At 44.2% G+C, this 17164-nt stretch overlaps 1 protein-coding gene across 3 annotated transcripts in view; it reads left to right on the top strand.

The window, feature by feature from the left end:
- The first annotated feature begins 1162 nt into the window (after positions 1 to 1162).
- The window catches only part of LOC126092075 (glutathione synthetase-like), a 150765-nt gene continuing 134763 nt past the window's right edge, over positions 1163 to 17164 (top strand). For 2 of the 3 annotated variants that reach the window (XM_049907495.1, XM_049907494.1), the window contains exon 1: positions 1163 to 1381. The gene's annotated coding sequence lies outside the window, so the exon portion shown is untranslated. The remainder of the gene's footprint in view (positions 1382 to 17164) is intronic. The other variant, XM_049907496.1, reaches the window with a different exon arrangement.

Genomic DNA, 17164 nt, shown 5'->3' with positions numbered 1-17164 from the left:
GTAACAGAAAGTATCAGTTGATGCTATTTTGCTATGTAATGCTTGTGAAATTTGGTGAGTGAATGAATAAATGGCATTATAATTTGAGCTACTGTTCTGAAATCCAAACTGTGATTTGCGTAGGATGTTATTGTTGCTCAGGTGGGATACTGTTCTAGAATACATGACCTCCCCAAAAATTTTGGAAAATGATGTCAGTAGGCAAACAGGTCGCTATTTATTGACGTATGTCTCATCATTTATCTTAAAGACGTGTTTGACAATGGCGTATTTCAGTCTCTTGGAAAAATGCCCTTAGTGATGCATTACATAGCTTCAAAACGACAGTGCTTATTATACGGGAATAACTCTTTAGTAGCCTGTTGAAATCGCTATCAAATCCCGATAAGCTTTTAGTTTTGAGAGACTATATAATTTCCTTAACTTCGGGAGGAAAAGTGGGTGAGACATCCATATGGTAGCATTTTATGTGTGTTGCTTGTTCACTATACTGTTTTGATATTTTCCTTGAGCTGTTTGCCCTTATATTTCCTACTACATTTGAGAAATGATTATTAAACTATATGGTAGGGAAATTACCGTTTCGCGATCATTACCGACTGAGAAAGAAGAAAATATGTCATTTCGTCATGGAGGCGTGACCATCATTTGGCTATGTATTAAATTTTGTTTGCATACAGAAGAAGTATATATATTACATTCAAGGTTAAAAAAGGTACTGCAAACTATATACATACAAGTTATAGAAGATTACATAAACTGGCATACAAATTACATCATTTATAATATAACGTATACTAATCTTGATTACAAACATCATCAACGAGTAGATTTACTGACTTGTGAGTGTCAGTATCCCAAGTGGCTTGAATAGGTGGCTACAGGATGTCCTATTTGAAACTCTACAGACCAACGTTATAGCTCGCGTTTGTATTTTGAAAACTTTTTCTTCTTTTGCAGTATGTTGCTATACTGCACGATATCAGAAAGTGAGTATTATTATCACCATTATTTTTTAATGCAGAAAACAGGAATGTTTCATTTCTAGCGTGGCATTACCTCTACCTCTTAAATCGACTTTCACGTCTAGTTGGTCGCCAATGTGCAACACTTTCTAAAAAGGGGGATGTCAGTCTCATCATTACTTCGCAACTGGCATAATCTTTGCATCGTCATAGGTACAAGCTGTTTTTTGTTTACATTTATGCTTAGTGTCAGCCCGTCAGGAAGTGTGCTGGCAAGTTGCTTCGGAAGCGAGGCTTGATAAGCAATTAAATCTGTAATCCGGAATTGATAACACAGATCTCTCGTTGATATAATAGCTGCACTGCAGTTGAAACTGTATATGCGGCTTGCAGACGACACTGGCGGGTCAACATCTGTGAGTGTTAACATTAATTTGGCTGTAACATTAGTGTTAAGTGATGCGTAGTACTTTATACACTTACAGAAACACAGACGAATGCCCGCTGTGTTTAGTATGTAGTGCCTCGCCTTGATGTTAAATAACTATGCTATCTCTTGCTTAAACCAGTTAGGTGTCGGTATTCAAATCAGCTATCACACGCTGAGCAGATCCAGAATGATGCGGAGTGGCTAGCAAACAAAAGTGAGAATCTGTTGCTTATAAACAGTTTTAGCAGATCTATGTAACTGATACACCGAGAGTTGTCAAATACTTCAGCGAAGTTTTTTTTTTTTTTTTTAAATATGTAATAACACGAAACAAATGATTATTCATGCTGGTCTTTGGGACTGAATACATGAAATATAAAATTTTTCTCTTTTTTTGACTTGATTGCATTTAGGAGAATGTCTTGTGAACGGTGTACATTGGATTTGAAAACAGTAAAAGATGCAATACAGGAAAAAGAGCGTTTCTACGATCTGCCTTGTTATGGGGAAAAGGGGGGGGGGTGGCTAGTTATAGTTTCACAATGAATGAAATATATTATTTTTCAGATATTGATCATTTGCACGATAAAACGTAATAATATGGAACGATTCATATAACTTTCACATTGCAATTCAGTTTGTAAATATGGCTGCATTCTGAACATTTGTGTTGTTTTACAACCACAAGTTTAGTAGCTTGTTTATCATCTTTGGAATGACATGCATCACTGTTCCAACAGTTTGTTGGTAGGTGTGTGGAGGTATGTGGCTTTAGATGTCTACACGTACGTAATGGGCTGCTGATTTGCGTAGGTGGTGATCTGATAGTGACCCAGGTTGGTTCCATAGGATTATGTCAGACAAATTTCGTTGTCGAAACATCGACATGAGTTCACTATAATGCTCCTCAAACCACTGTAGCAATGTTCTTGCTCCGAGACATGGACAGTTATACTGCTGAAACATGACAGCCGTCTGGGAAGACATCGCCCATGAAAGGATGCAGGTGGTAAACAGCTGTCAGCTTGTCTCCGATTACTACCACAGGTCCCATGTGGGCATAGGAGAATGTCTCCGATAGCATAATACTGCTCCCACCAGCTTGAGTCTGGTGCGCTGCATGCTATGAACTGCCATCCACTTTCATAACAGTGTTTGTGGAGACAGTCATTGACCTACCATAGCAAAAATAGGTTTCACGTGAAAAGCTGTCACATTTACATTGATCAATGGTTGAATCCCAATAGTCCCACGCCTACTGCAATCATAATTGAAGATGTTGGGTGAACATGAGAATACATAGGGGTGGTCCGCTGCGGAGCTTCATGTTCAACAATGCATGATGAATGGAATGCTTCGAAACACTTGTGCGTGCGCCAGTATTGTACTTTTTTTGCAGAGATGCCACAGATTACCGCCTATCCTACTTTACAGAGTAGACAGGCCTCCAAACCCCATATTCTGTGATTTCTCATGCACGTCCGACTATTTAGTGCATAGTTGTAGTTTTATTGTCCTTCTACCTCTCTTCCTAGGTGCTCATGGCACTATTATGTGAACATTACACCAGTTTTGCCATTTTCAAGGTGCTTGTTCCCAGGCTCCACATAATAATAACCTGTCCTTTGTCAAAGTCACTTATCTCAGTGGATTTCTCCAATTGCACTCCATATCTTCTGTAAAGTGATCCCCCCTCCACCCCCCTCTTTGTCTGCTCCACTTACATACTTCCGTCACCGTGTCATGTGCCTGCAACACTGCTAGGCAACACCCAATGTCGTGGTGGGCGGTGATCGTATTTTTTGGCTTATCGGTGTATGTTGTGTTTTGTGTATGAAGAGGTATGTTATATCCTTCCTAGAAAGAAATGTGAAGAAGAGAAAAGTATTGTTATTTTTTTGAAGCCCCACATTCCCTAAATATGTAGCCTTCTTAGTTTATTTGTTAGCTGTAAGGTCAATTGACACAGAACAGAAGCTCAGCTGTTGAAGGCATCAATAGTTGTAGTTGTGTTAACAAGGGCTGTCCATGCATTTGTCCAGTCTTATGTAGGAAAACTACGGGACAGCTGAATATTAATGGCAAGAATTGTAACTTGAAGCTCATACTTCTCAAATAAGTGTGTTGCCTACTGTGCTGCATCAGTCACAAAAAGGTGGAGCCGAATAGACAGAATGGAAATGCGTTACAGTGTTCAGTCATCAGCCACTGCTGCATCACTGGACTCAAATGTAAAATTCATGTTGACTGTTGTATAGCATTGGCCACAAGTGTGAAGAACAAAATGGTTGTGGTTGCCTGTGATTGAGAACAAAAGCATCACATTCAGTGTGTTATTAACATGGTTGAAACATCGTTTTAGCAGTTTTGTCAATACCATTTTTGTGTAAAAAGTCGGCACTCTCAGTAAGTTTCTTTCTACGCACCATTAATATGCAACTTGAAATGCACTTGACATGTCTAATCTCTCTAGATTGATGGCTTTATATGACATTTCAAGCAATAATTTGGTCCATAACTAAACTTCATGCCTAAGCAAGGGATTTAGTGTGTATGTTCTCAAGGCAGAGTTCTTTTTACGTTTTGTTAAGTGCTAGGATCACTATTAAGGTTGATTTTTTCCCCTGGTCTACTATATTTAAACCTTTTGATTATGGCCAATAGTTGAGGAGAGGAAGCTTGTTCACAAATCACATGCACTTAGGGTGCTATGGTAGAAACAATGTAGGGAGCACAAGTTCTGCCTTCCTTATTCAATATAGCCACTCCACTTATTCTTAAGTAGGCTACTTAAATGTTGAGTATAGTTGTAATTTAAAAGCACCATGTTTATATATATGATAATGCTACATGTTGGAATAAACAGTGACCATGTCTTCATTAATTATGAGTACTACTCTTTCGCTAATGCAAAAAGTGTTGTTTGATTGGTCTTTCTTAGGCACTGAATCAGATTGCTCACTTTGGTTTCTATTACCCTTAATCTAATCACCACTTTCGGGTCTGACTCAATTTTTCTTTTTTCAATATTTTTACGGTAGTGCTTGTCATTTGGGAGAGGAGAAACGTACCTTAGATGGCACCCTGTCTATGGCATATGACAGCCATCTATGCATCCTCAGTACATGGGCAATTGCAGCTGCTGGAGAGCCAATCCGGTAGCCAATCTGATGTTGTGAGGTCATCACATACACCTTCAACTGTAGCCCCTGACAATGCAGGGCTTGCATGCATTGTATGAGGGTTGACTGAAAAGTAATGCCTCCACCTTTGTAACTCTTCAACAGTTAGCGGTATTTGTATGTGCTAGGTACTGGCTTGTTCCATAGCCTCTTCTCTACAGCTCCAGTGATGGGAAGCCTTAGCGTTGAACGGTTGTGTTGTTACAGTGGAACCCTCCACAGATGGTCGATCAGTGCAATGTAAGCAATGTACAGTCATCGAATTATTGACAGCAGAAGGTGTCACCCCAAAGGAGATTCATCAGAGAATTAGAGCAGTTAATGGTGATTGTGTTGATGTGATACTATACATCGTTGGGCGAGTAAGTTTAAAGATGCTGAGGCAGGAACATCTGACCTGCGTGACAAGCGGAGTTGGACGGCATGTGACAGGAACCACCAAGTTTCACGAGCAAAATGTTGACACATTGATTCAGGACAATCTTTGTACCATTCAGAGAGAAATTGCAAGCACAATTGGCATTTTACAAGAACATATGGGTCACATTATTGCTTTGTTTGAGTATCAGGAAATCTGTGCACAATGGGTACCCCGGATGCTGACTCCTGAAATGAAAGTGCACAGACTTGAAATTTGCCAGGAACTCCTCTTGCATTACGAGAATGAAAGTGACGCCTTTCTCCATTCAATTGTGACGGGAGATGAAACATGGGTACACCATTATGACCTGGAGATGAAGCATCAGTCTGTGGAATATCAACACAAAGACTCACTCACCCCCTCTGCGGGTCCGGGGATTAGAATAGGCCCAAGGTATTCCTGCCTGTCGTAAGAGGCGACTAAAAGGAGTCCATCCCCCTCACGGGGGTAGTTAGCGCCTGCGTCCGGAGACGGGCGGTTCCACGACCTATAATTGTGGTCTTTCTGGTTTTTCACTTCTCGTTTCTTCCTTCCTTTTGTTGGTTCCTTTCTTTGCTCTTCTCCACCTCACTGTCTTCCTTACTCTTTCCCTTGACTTCTCCTTGCCTTCTCATTGCCTTTTTCTCCTTGCCTTCTCATTGCCTTTTTCTCCTTGCCTTCTCATTGCCTTCTTCTCCTTGCCTTCTCATTGCCTTCTCATTGCCTTCTTCTCCTTGCCTTCTCATTGCCTTCTTCTCCTTGCCTTCTCATTGCCTTCTTCTCCTTGCCTTCTCATTGCCTTCTTCTCCTTGCCTTCTCTGGTCTCCGCCTTGGCGTTTGAGACAGTCTGTCCTCTTTCTCCCTCTCTCTCTTCTTTTTCCTCTTCTTCCTTCCTCCCTGTGCGTGCCTGAAGGCCGACCCATGCGTTCGCACGCGTAGCCGGTGACGGGGTAACGCGTAAGTCCCCGCCCTGGGTAGACATGTAAGGCACGCGCGTACCCCCTGGTAAAGGCCAGGCCCGGGGAGGGGTGATTGCCTGAGCTGATACCTTCTGACCATGCCGATTGGTCCCTCCGTCTGTTTCTCGGGAGGTGTGACCTGAGGTGTAAACATTCACCTAAGGTGGGAGTGCCCTCTGAGAGGGTCCCCACAAGGAAGGAGCGCGCCATCGGAGACGCTGGCAATCATGGGGGATTCCTCTGCAATGGATTCTACTCCATCGCTTTCGACTTCTGCCCAAAAACGGAAACGTGACCAGCCATCAGTGACAAAAGTACTACCGCCTGCCCCACAGTTCCTCGTCGTTTCTCGATCTGAGGACGGAAAGGATTTTTCCTCTGTCAACCCTTTCATTATCCAGAAGGGCGTAGATGCCATAGCCGGATCTGTCAAATCTTGTACCAGGTTGCGTAACGGCACCTTATTACTAGAAACTGAGAGTGCCTTTCAGGCACAAAAACTGCTTCGGGCCACACTCCTGTACACGTTCCCTGTCCGGGTGGAGGCCCACCGAACTTTGAATTCGTCTCGTGGTGTAGTCTATACTAGCTCCCTCGACGGATTGACTGACGAGGAGATTCAATCTTTCCTCGCTGATCAGGGCGTGACGGCTGTCCATAGGGTCATGAAAAAGGTTAACAATGACCTTGTACCGACCCGGACACTTTTCTTGACCTTCGATAGTGTTAAGCTGCCATCGCGCATCAAGGCGGGCTACGAGGTTATTTCTGTTCGCCCCTATGTCCCGACACCTACGCGCTGCTACCAGTGTCAGCGTTTCAATCACACTCGACAGTCTTGTTCCAATGCGGCTAAATGTGTCACTTGTGGCAGGGATGCCCATGAGAGTGACTGTCCACCTCCGTCTCCTCTTTGTGTGAACTGTCAGGGTGACCATGCCGCATCCTCCCGCGACTGTCCTGTCTATAAGGAAGAACGCTGTATCCAAGAAATTCGGGTCAAAGAGAAAGTGTCCACCTCGGCTGCTCGCAAGCTATTGGCTAGTAGGAAACCCGCGCTGCTCCCAGCGGGGAAATACAGTACTGTCCTCGCCTCTCCTCGGACTACCAGGGAGGTAGCAACCCAGACATGCGATCTGACCTTCAGCACCACGGTCGTCCGTTCGGCCAGTGCTAAGATCGCGCGGTCGACGTCTCCTCTTCCTCCCATCACCCCACAGACACCAGCCCCTTCATCAGCTTCTGCTAAGACGAAGACCCCGAAGTCAGATGCACGGGCCTTCAAGAAGGAACCATCCCGTGCAGACTTCCTACGTTCCTCGACCTCCCAGCCTTCGACCGGTACTTCCACCAAACGTCCTTCCAAAAAGGCGCATAGGAAGCACAGTTCTCCTTCTCCGCCACGGCGCATTTCTTCTCCTGCGCCACCCAGCGGTTGCCGCCCCAGGCCGTCATCCGTTTCGCCTGGCCGCACCGCTGGTAGCCGTACATCTGGCCGTTCACCGGCGGAGGAAGCTCCCCCTCCCGGCCATCCTCCCGAGATGGCCGATGAACCTATGGACCCAATGGACGATGACTGTCCGCCTACTGATAGCGGCGGCGGTGCTCGCTCGAAGCCATGCCCTCAGCGGCCTTCGAGGTGACCCCTTTCTTCATCTTCCTTTTCTTACGATGGCACTTATTAACTGGAATATTCGCAGCATTCGCTCCAACCGAGAGGACTTGAAGTTGCTGCTCCGCTTGCACCGTCCGCTTGTCGTAGCCCTCCAGGAAACGAAGCTACGCCCATGCGATCAAATTGCCTTGGCACACTACACCTCTGTGCGTTTGACCTACCCCCTGTGGTAGGTATCCCAGCTCATGGAGGGGTTATGTTGCTGGTCTGGGATGATATTTGCTACGATCCCATCACGTTGCACACCGGCCTGCAGGCAGTTGCCATCCGCATTACTCTCCCCACTTTTACGTTTTCCTTTTGTACCATTTACACTCCATCGTCATCTGCCGTTACCAGGGCAGACATGATGCAACTTATTGCTCAGCTACCTGCACCATTTTTGTTAACTGGAGACTTCAATGCCCACCATCCCCTTTGGGGCTCTCCAGCATCCTGCCCAAGGGGCTCCTTGTTAGCAGGCCTTTTCAACCAGCTCAATCTTGTCTGCCTCAATACTGGCGCCCCTACTTTTCTTTCGGACACATCTCACACCTATTCCCATTTAGACCTCTCTATATGTACTCCCCAACTTGCACGCCGGTTTGAGTGGTATGCACTTGCTGATACATATTCGAGCGACCACTTCCCGTGTGTTATCCATCTCCTGCAGCATACTCCCTCTCCGTGCTCCTCTAGTTGGACCATCTCCAAGGCAGACTGGGGGCTCTTCTCTTCCAGGGCGACCTTTCAGGATCAAACCTTCACAAGCTGCGATCGTCAGGTCGCACACCTCACGGAAGTCATTCTCGCTGCTGCTGAATATTCCATCCCTCACCCTACTTCTTCTCCACGTCGCGTACCGGTCCCCTGGTGGACCGCAGCATGTAGAGACGCTTTACGTGCTCGTCGACGTGCTTTACGCACCTTTAAACGCCACCCTACAGTGGCGAATTGTATTAATTATAAACGATTACGTGCTCAGTGTCGTCGTATTATTAAAGAAAGCAAGAAAGCCAGCTGGGCTGCTTTTACAAGCACTTTCAACAGTTTTACTCCTTCTTCTGTTGTCTGGGGTAGCCTGCGCCGGCTATCTGGCACTAAGGCCCACTCACCAGTTTCTGGCTTGAAGGTCGCGAATGACGTCCTTGTGGCCCCTGAGGCTGTCTCCAATGCCTTCGGCCACTTTTTCGCAGAGGTTTCGAGCTCCGCTCATTACCACCCTGCCTTCCTCCCCCGCAAACAGGCAGAGGAGGCTAGGCCACCTAACTTCCGCTCCTCGAATTGTGAAAATTATAATGCCCCATTCACCATGCGGGAACTCGAAACCGCACTTGGCCGATCACGGTCCTCCGCTCCAGGGCCTGATTCTATTCATATTCAGATGCTGAAGAACCTTTCTCCTGTGGGTAAAGGTTTTCTTCTTCGTACATACAATCGCATCTGGATTGAGGGACATGTTCCCGCATGCTGGCGCGAGTCTATTGTTGTCCCGATTCCTAAGCCGGGGAAGGACAAGCACTTGCCTTCCAGTTATCGACCTATCTCGCTTACCAGCTGTGTCTGTAAAGTGATGGAGCGAATGGTTAACTCTCGATTGGTTTGGCTGCTCGAGTCTCGACGCCTACTTACCAATGTACAATGTGGATTTTGTAGGCGCCGCTCTGCTGTTGACCATCTGGTTACCTTGTTGACCTTCATTATGAATAGCTTCTTGCGGAAGCGCCCGACCGCGGCTGTGTTCTTTGATTTGGAGAAGGCTTACGACACCTGTTGGAGGGCGGGCATTCTCCGCACCATGCATACATGGGGCCTTCGCGGTCGCCTCCCTCTTTTTATTCGTTCCTTTTTAATGGATTGACAGTTCAGGGTACGTGTGGGTTCTGCCCTGTCCGACACCTATCGCCAGGAGAATGGGGTGCCACAGGGCTCAGTTTTGAGCGTCGCTCTCTTCGCCATCGCGATCAATCCAATAATGGATTGCCTCCCAGCTGATGTATCAGGCTCCCTTTTTGTGGACGATTTTACCATCTATTGCAGCGCGCAGTGTACACGTGTCCTGGAGTGCTGTCTTCAGCGTTCTCTTGACCGTCTTTACTCCTGGAGTGTCGCCAATGGCTTCCGTTTTTCTGCCGAGAAGACGGTCTGTATTAACTTCTGACGCTACAAAGAGTTTCTCCCACCGTCCTTACGACTCGGTCCCGTTGGTCTCCCAATCGTGGAGACAACCAAATTTTTAGGCCTTACATTTGACAGGAAACTTAGCTGGTCTCCACATGTGTCATATTTGGCCGCCCGTTGTACCCGTTCACTAAATGTCCTCCGTGTTCTCAGTGGTATGTCGTGGGGAGCGGATCGAACCGTCCTACTTCGTCTATATTGGTCGATCGTCCGCTCCAAGCTGGATTATGGGAGCTTCGTATACTCCTCTGCACGGCCATCCATCTTACGCCGCCTCAACTTCATACAACATCGGGGTTTACGACTTGCGATCGGAGCATTTTACACTAGTCCCGTAGAGAGTCTTCATGCTGACGCTGGCGAATTGCCACTCACCTACCGGCGCGATATACTGCTTTGTCGGTATGCCTGTCGGCTACTGTCAATGCCCGACCATCCGTCTTATCGTTCCTTTTTTGACGACTCTCTCGACCGTCAATACGGGTTGTATGTCTCTGCCCTGCTACCCCCTGGAGTTCGTTTTCGTCGCCTCCTTCAACACCTTAATTTTTCACTCCCTGCAACCTTTCGAGTGGGCGAGAGCCACATGCCACCTTGGCTCCAGGCTCAGGTCCGCGTTCACCTTGACCTCAGCTCGCTCCCAAAAGAGGTTACCCCCGGTTCGGTCTACCACTCCCGTTTTTTTTTTGGAACTTCGTTCGAAGTTCATCAACATGACTTTCATTTATACAGATGGCTCTAAGACCAATGACGGGGTCGGGTGTTCCTTTATTGTCGGGGCACAAAGTTTTAAATACCGGCTCCATGGCCATTGTTCGGTCTTCACAGCTGAGCTCTTTGCCCTCTACCAGGCTGTTCTTTACATCTGCCGCCACCGACATTCTGCTTATGTCATCTGCTCAGATTCCCTGAGTGCCATCCAGAGCCTCAGTGATCCGTACCCTGTTCACCCTTTCGTACACCGGATCCAACGCTCTCTTCAGCAGCTGGTGGACGTTGGTTCTCCGGTTAGCTTTATGTGGGTTCCTGGCCATGTCGGTATCCCTGGGAACGAAGCTGCAGATGCCGCGGCCAAGGCTGCGGTCCTCCAGCCTCGGACAGCTTCTTGTTGTGTCCCTTCGTCCGATTTTAGCAGGGTCATTTGTCGGCGCATTGTGTCGCTGTGGCATGCCGATTGGGCTGCACTTACAGACAACAAGCTTCGGGCCTTAAAACCTCTTCCCGTGGCTTGGACGTCCTCCTCACGCCCTTCTCGGCGGGAGGAGGTCGTTTTAGCCCGGTTAAGAATTGGACACTGCCGGATCAGCCATCGCCATCTGCTGACGGCTGCGCCAGCGCCGTTCTGCCCATGTGGGCACTTGCTGACGGTTCGACACATTTTATTGTCCTGTCCATATTTTAACACACTGCGTCTAGATCTTAACCTGCCAAGTACTTTCGATGCCATTTTAGCGGATGACCCACGAGCAGTTGCTCGTGTTCTTCGTTTTATCAATTTGACAAACCTCTCTCAGGACATTTGATGATGCTGTTTTTTAATCCTATGCCTGTCAGTCTGTCTTTTATCGTGTTTTCCCTTTTAGTTGTTGTTGTCCACTTGTGCCTCGCGGTGCATTCTTAGAGTAGTCAGGGCGCTAATGACCATTGAAGTTGTGCGCCCTAAAACCACAAAAAAAAAACAAAGACTCACCCCAGAAAAAGAAATTAAAGATGCAACCCTCAGCTGGAAAAATCATGACTAGTGTTCTGGGAATGCAGATGGTGTAATCCATGTTGATTTCCTTGATCGTGGAACAACAATGAATTCAGAGTGTTACATCCCAATGCTGAAAACTCTGAAACAATGGCTAACAAGGGTCCGAAAACAAAAGGGAAATGTTTTCCTGCAGCATGACAATGCCAAACCACACACTTCACATGCCACCACAGCAGAACTTCAGAGACTGAATCTCACCACCATACGGCATCCTCCATACAGTCTAGATTTAGCACCGTCTGACCTCAATAATGAAAGATGATCTGTGGGGACATCATTATGCTTTTGATGAAGACGTTGAGAGAACTGTGAGACTGTGGTTGCAGAAACAGAGTGTTGACTTCTTCCGTGACGGCTTCAGAAAAATTGTTCATCGTTGACAGGAATGTATCCAATTGGCTGGTGATTATGTGGAAAAGTGAATGTTTGTAATTAAACATTACATTCTAAGGATTATTTCTGTGTTTGATTTATTAAAATATTCCTATCCAAACCCAATTAACGAAGGTGGAAGCAATACTTTTCATTCAACCCTCGTACCTGAGCTGTTACCTCCCTATTTAAGACAAAGATTAAATTTCAATCCTTTAGGGATACCGAGACATTGAGCAATGCCCATTCAGCTAAGTGGACATTGCTGTAGGTTGATGACATCCGTGGACACCTTGATAGGAATAAGCAGCGTCACAGTGGACACTTCGCAGATGAAAGACTCAAAGTTAGACCAGTAGCTGTGAAGAATTGGTTGTTTGACAAGAAGAAGAAAAAAATTAATGTAGAAACTTGTAATTATTCAGTCTTCCTGCCATAGCCACTTCTTGGCCTGCGAAACAAGGAAGCAAACAATTTATTCAATATTTAATCTGTGTTGGGACAGATGGTGATTACTACACAAAAATAAAATCCAGGTTTTTTTGTGGAGAATTTTGAAGATGAGTTCGGTGAAATAGCTACCCTGGAAAAATGTGGACTGGATCCTTATTCATTAAAGCAGCTACTGAAATGCTATCTCAAACACATTGAGCCTACCTACCTAAGAAATGACCTGTCACTATTACTCCACACAAGAGTCTTAAGATGACCTGGGACATTATCTTTCATAGAGATCTAATGCTTCAACCTGATGAAGAACTCTAAATAACTGGAAAGTTGCAGGACTGATTTTGTATGATGGATACAGAGAATGCCAAAGGAAAACAGAGTTGACATAAGCAGCTTCATTTCGGAGTTTGAAGGAAGTGTCTTATTGGGAACAGTATGTCCTGGTATGTAGATGTACTGTAAAATGGCATGTCCTACCAACCATGAGGTGCTTCCAATGTTTCCATTTTGCTCACATATCTCAAATTATGTACTATAGAATCCATCTGTGAAAACTGGAGTAATGTCTCACAATGACCACTCTTGTGAACAGCTTCCACTAGGAACAAATTTCCCAGACTATCACTCTCCCTGGTCACAGGGTTGCCAAGATTTTATAAGGGAAAAGAAAATGCAGGAATATAATATATTCAGTCACTCGTAATACTTTGAAGATAAGGAAATATGAATGAATTCATCCACTGGATTTGCACTTAAATTTTACAGAAGTTGCAGCTAGCGTTTCAACCATTCAGAGTTGTGAACAACTTCCTAAATCAGGAAAATGTTCAAGGAAGACTGCCACCTGTACCACATCAGTGGGTACTCCTTTGCTGTCACAGCTGGAGGAGTTCCATCCTTCTCTGTTGTCACTGTACATGGACATTGTCGTGATATATTTTAACTGACCCACACACAGATAACAACCATTGGGAGAAAGGACCAATGAACAGTCATATCATCCTCTTATTGGGATGTACAACCCAAAAAACCACCACAAGAATTAAAAACGTAGAAAGAAAAGGAAAAGACAAGATGTGTATCAAAATCTGCTTTGATTGTACCCTGACCTTGAATCCTTCCCTACAGAAATGTTACCTTTAGGTCTGGGTATTATACTGATTGTACAGGATTTTTGGAAAGGAACAGCAACTTACACAACCTGCCGTTCACTTTATTTGTCCCTACACTGACTTTTTTAATGATGGTACCATTGAACTGTAATGGCTATTACTGCCACATGCCTGAACATGTGTCCCTCTTCTCTACCATGTGTGTTGCTCTGCAGTTATCACAGTTATTAGAAGACTACATGCCTACACACAGAAACTGCAGTATTGTTAGTAATAATTGACTTGACTTGATGAGGCCTTCAGGAGGCATTTGAACATTGGTACAGCTTTTTACTTTTTATCAAGCAGATACTACTGAATAAAACACTCAAGGCTACAGCCATTAGGCTACAACTGTCTACCATGGTAATGATGTGCAACTTTCATTTCCTGACAAGACAAGGCATATGCTGTCAAGAGACAGAACTATTGCATCCATTACCCCTCCCCTTTTTTCCTGTCCTGGGCATTGAGAATAAAAACAATAGAGGGCAACGAATTTTAACCTGTGTATAATGAATACTGGTAATCCAATACGTTTTATTGTCTCTCTGGAGCTTTTTGTGCAATTATCAATCTACAGTCAGAGTCTCACATCTGTGACACAATGCCATGCCCAAAGCAATGTGTGCAACAATGATGATTACCCTATCATTTTATTATCGATCCCACAGTCAGGGCAAATGCCGGGATGGTTCCTTTGAAAGGGCACGGCCGATTTCCTTCCCCATCCTTCCCTCACCCGAGCTTGCGCTCCGTCTCTAATGACCTCGTTGTCGACGGGACGTTAAACACTAATATCCTCCTCCTCCACAGTCAGGACCCACTGACGAACTACCAAGGCTGTACCCCATGAAAATCTGTTAGGGAAGCATGCTTCCCTGAAGTGTTTGTTGCAATATCCCAAGAGAAAGACACCCAAAAGATAGTACAAGAAGCAACAAATTTGATTACCCATGTAGCGCAGTATACAATATTATACTCTTCCAGATCATCTTGATGCAAATCTGTACCATGGGGATCTTAAGAAATAGCAAAAGCCATCAGAAACAAAGGGCATTAAAATGACAGAGGAGCCTTTCATCCCCTAATCATTTAATTTTCTACAAACAACTACAAGATAAAGCACATCATTTAATCAAATGACAGAAATGGGAATGATGGGAACAAAGTGTTGCTTCAGTGAATACCCATAAAACTGAGGCCCAGGTATGAGCGAAACTATAACATATCAATGGGATTTCTTTACCATCTGAAATACATGGAGTTGGATTGAGGAGTACTTCATAACAACCAGATACCTAAATTTCTAGTGACATACTACACTAAAGTGATAGCTTCAGAAAAAATTCACTCGTATTTTAATAGAACATAACAGTGGAACCTCGCGTAACAAGCACCTCCCACAACATGCAGTTTCCATAACAGGCAAAACAAATTGTAAAAAAATGACTTGCGTAACGAGTGATGACGTTTTAGTGTGATGTCACTAGCTGTTTGCGCACGGTGGGGGGAAATGTTCAATGATATGAACACTTTCCATTGTCGGTAGTGGCATATGAACAATGTCTTTAGTATGTGCTTGCTGCTGTCTGGGTTTAGCAGTCTTCCTGCTACCATCTTAGTGCAGCTTGTGAACACACATTTTTCTAAACTTGTGTTCACACAGTGTTTTTTGTGTGCAAATTTTAATAACTTTCATCAAAATGTCCCCAAAGATAAAGCCTCAAGATGATGACCATAAGAGAAAGATAATGACCTAAGAAATGAAACGTAAAATAATTGAAAAAGTCGAATGTGGTGTGAGCATTGCTGATTTAGCACGCTCATGCAGTCAGCCTACATCAACTATTTGCACTATCCTCAAGAGGAAGGTCAAGATTAAGGAGATAAATGCTTCAAAGGGAGTCTCAAGAGTATCGAAACAACAGTTTTGTATTTTGAACAATGTTGAAAGGTAGCTCCTTATATGTATAAATGAAAACCAATTGCAGAGTGACTCTATTAACAAGACCATCATTTATGTGAAGTCAAGAATGATTTTCGCCAACCTAGTTAAGACAACACCAGGATCATCAACAGCCGAAGAAGTGGTTAAGCGAAGGTTTGAGAAGTTTAAGAGAAGAACCAGATTCCACAGCATTGTGAGGCACAGTAAAGCAGCCAGCTCCGACACAAAGGCAGCTGAGAACTTCATCAGCAACTTTAAGATGGCCACAGATTCTGAGGTTTAGCTGCCACAAAAGGTTTTTAATTGTAATGAGACTGGTCTATTCTGGAAAAAGATGCCAAAGGGTACCTTTATAATGGCAGAGGAGATTGCATTGCCTGGTCACAAGCCAATGAAGAACCGTCTCTCATTGCTATTCTGTGCCAATGCAAACTATGATTTGTAAATGAAACCACTGCTTGTTTGCCATTCATAAACTCCATGAGCCTTCAAGAAGTATAAAGTCCAGAAGAGCAGGTGAAATATGATGTGGAGGTCCAACAACAAGGCTTGGGTGACTTGATCTTTTTGTGATTGGGTCAATGCAATGTTTGGCCCTTCGGTGAAAAAAATATTTGCTTGAGATGAATCAATTAATCAAGATCCAATTTCTGCCTCCAACACCACTCCTTTACTTCAGCCTAAGGACCAGCAGATTATTTCTATCTTTAGGAAACTCTACACTAAAGCACTCTTCAAGCATTGATTGAAGTCAACTGAAGCTATCAATTTCACTCTCAGAGATTTTTGAAAATATCGCTTCCACATCTTTACCTGTGTCAAGATGATAAAAAAAGCATGGGAAGAGGAATGAGATTGTGTCTTTTGCCGAGAGGATAGTACTAGATGTGGATAAGAATGATATCAATGAGCTTGTGGAAGATCTCAGCCAAGAAATGAACACTGATGAGTTTTTGGAGTTGTAGTGTGTTTCACAGCAGTTCGTTGAGGAGGAGGAGGAGGCGCTTACAGTAAAGTGCAATCTTCTGGTGCAATAAGAGGAGTGCTGAAAGCATGGGAATTGGTTGCATCGTACATTGAAAATAATCACCCCAGTAAAGCAGTGGCTACAGAGGCTACAAATTTATTTGTCGATAATGCTGTGTCTCATTTTTGCCAAGTGTTGAAGTATTGGCAGAAACAAATGACTTCCTAGTAAAAAAGAATTAGTTATGTATCATGAATAATAAAGTACATAATAGTGTATGTATAATTTTCTTTAAATAAATGGCATGAATAAGATAAAACTTCTAGTACTTTCTCTGCAGGGAATGCATGGTCGTATTTTAATTAATTTATACGGGATAAATTGTTTTACTTAGCAAGTGTTTCATACCACGAGTCAGATTCTGGAATAAATTATGCTTGTTATTCGAGGTTCCACTGGTGTTTTTTTTAAACACCCCTGTTACAGACTGGGAATTCACTAGCACAATGCAAGAATACCGCTTCAGGCTTAAATACCATATGCAATCAAATACATAACCACTTTAGTGACTATAAAAAACAAAGTAACCAAATACTGGTTTATAAAGTTTGGCAAGGAGGAGTTTTTCTCATTCAGTGGATAGGAAGCATCATTTTATCAGTATTGAAACCTCATAAACAAATACAGACAACTACAGACTAATCAGTTTAACAGTGATCCTATCGAACTCAAGGAAGGGATGGTAA

This window comes from Schistocerca cancellata, chromosome 7 (assembly GCF_023864275.1).
Source record: "Schistocerca cancellata isolate TAMUIC-IGC-003103 chromosome 7, iqSchCanc2.1, whole genome shotgun sequence".
Taxonomy (NCBI): domain Eukaryota; kingdom Metazoa; phylum Arthropoda; class Insecta; order Orthoptera; family Acrididae; genus Schistocerca; species Schistocerca cancellata.
Note: the sequence above shows the minus strand (reverse complement) of the source record. Positions and strands in the feature narration are given on the sequence as shown.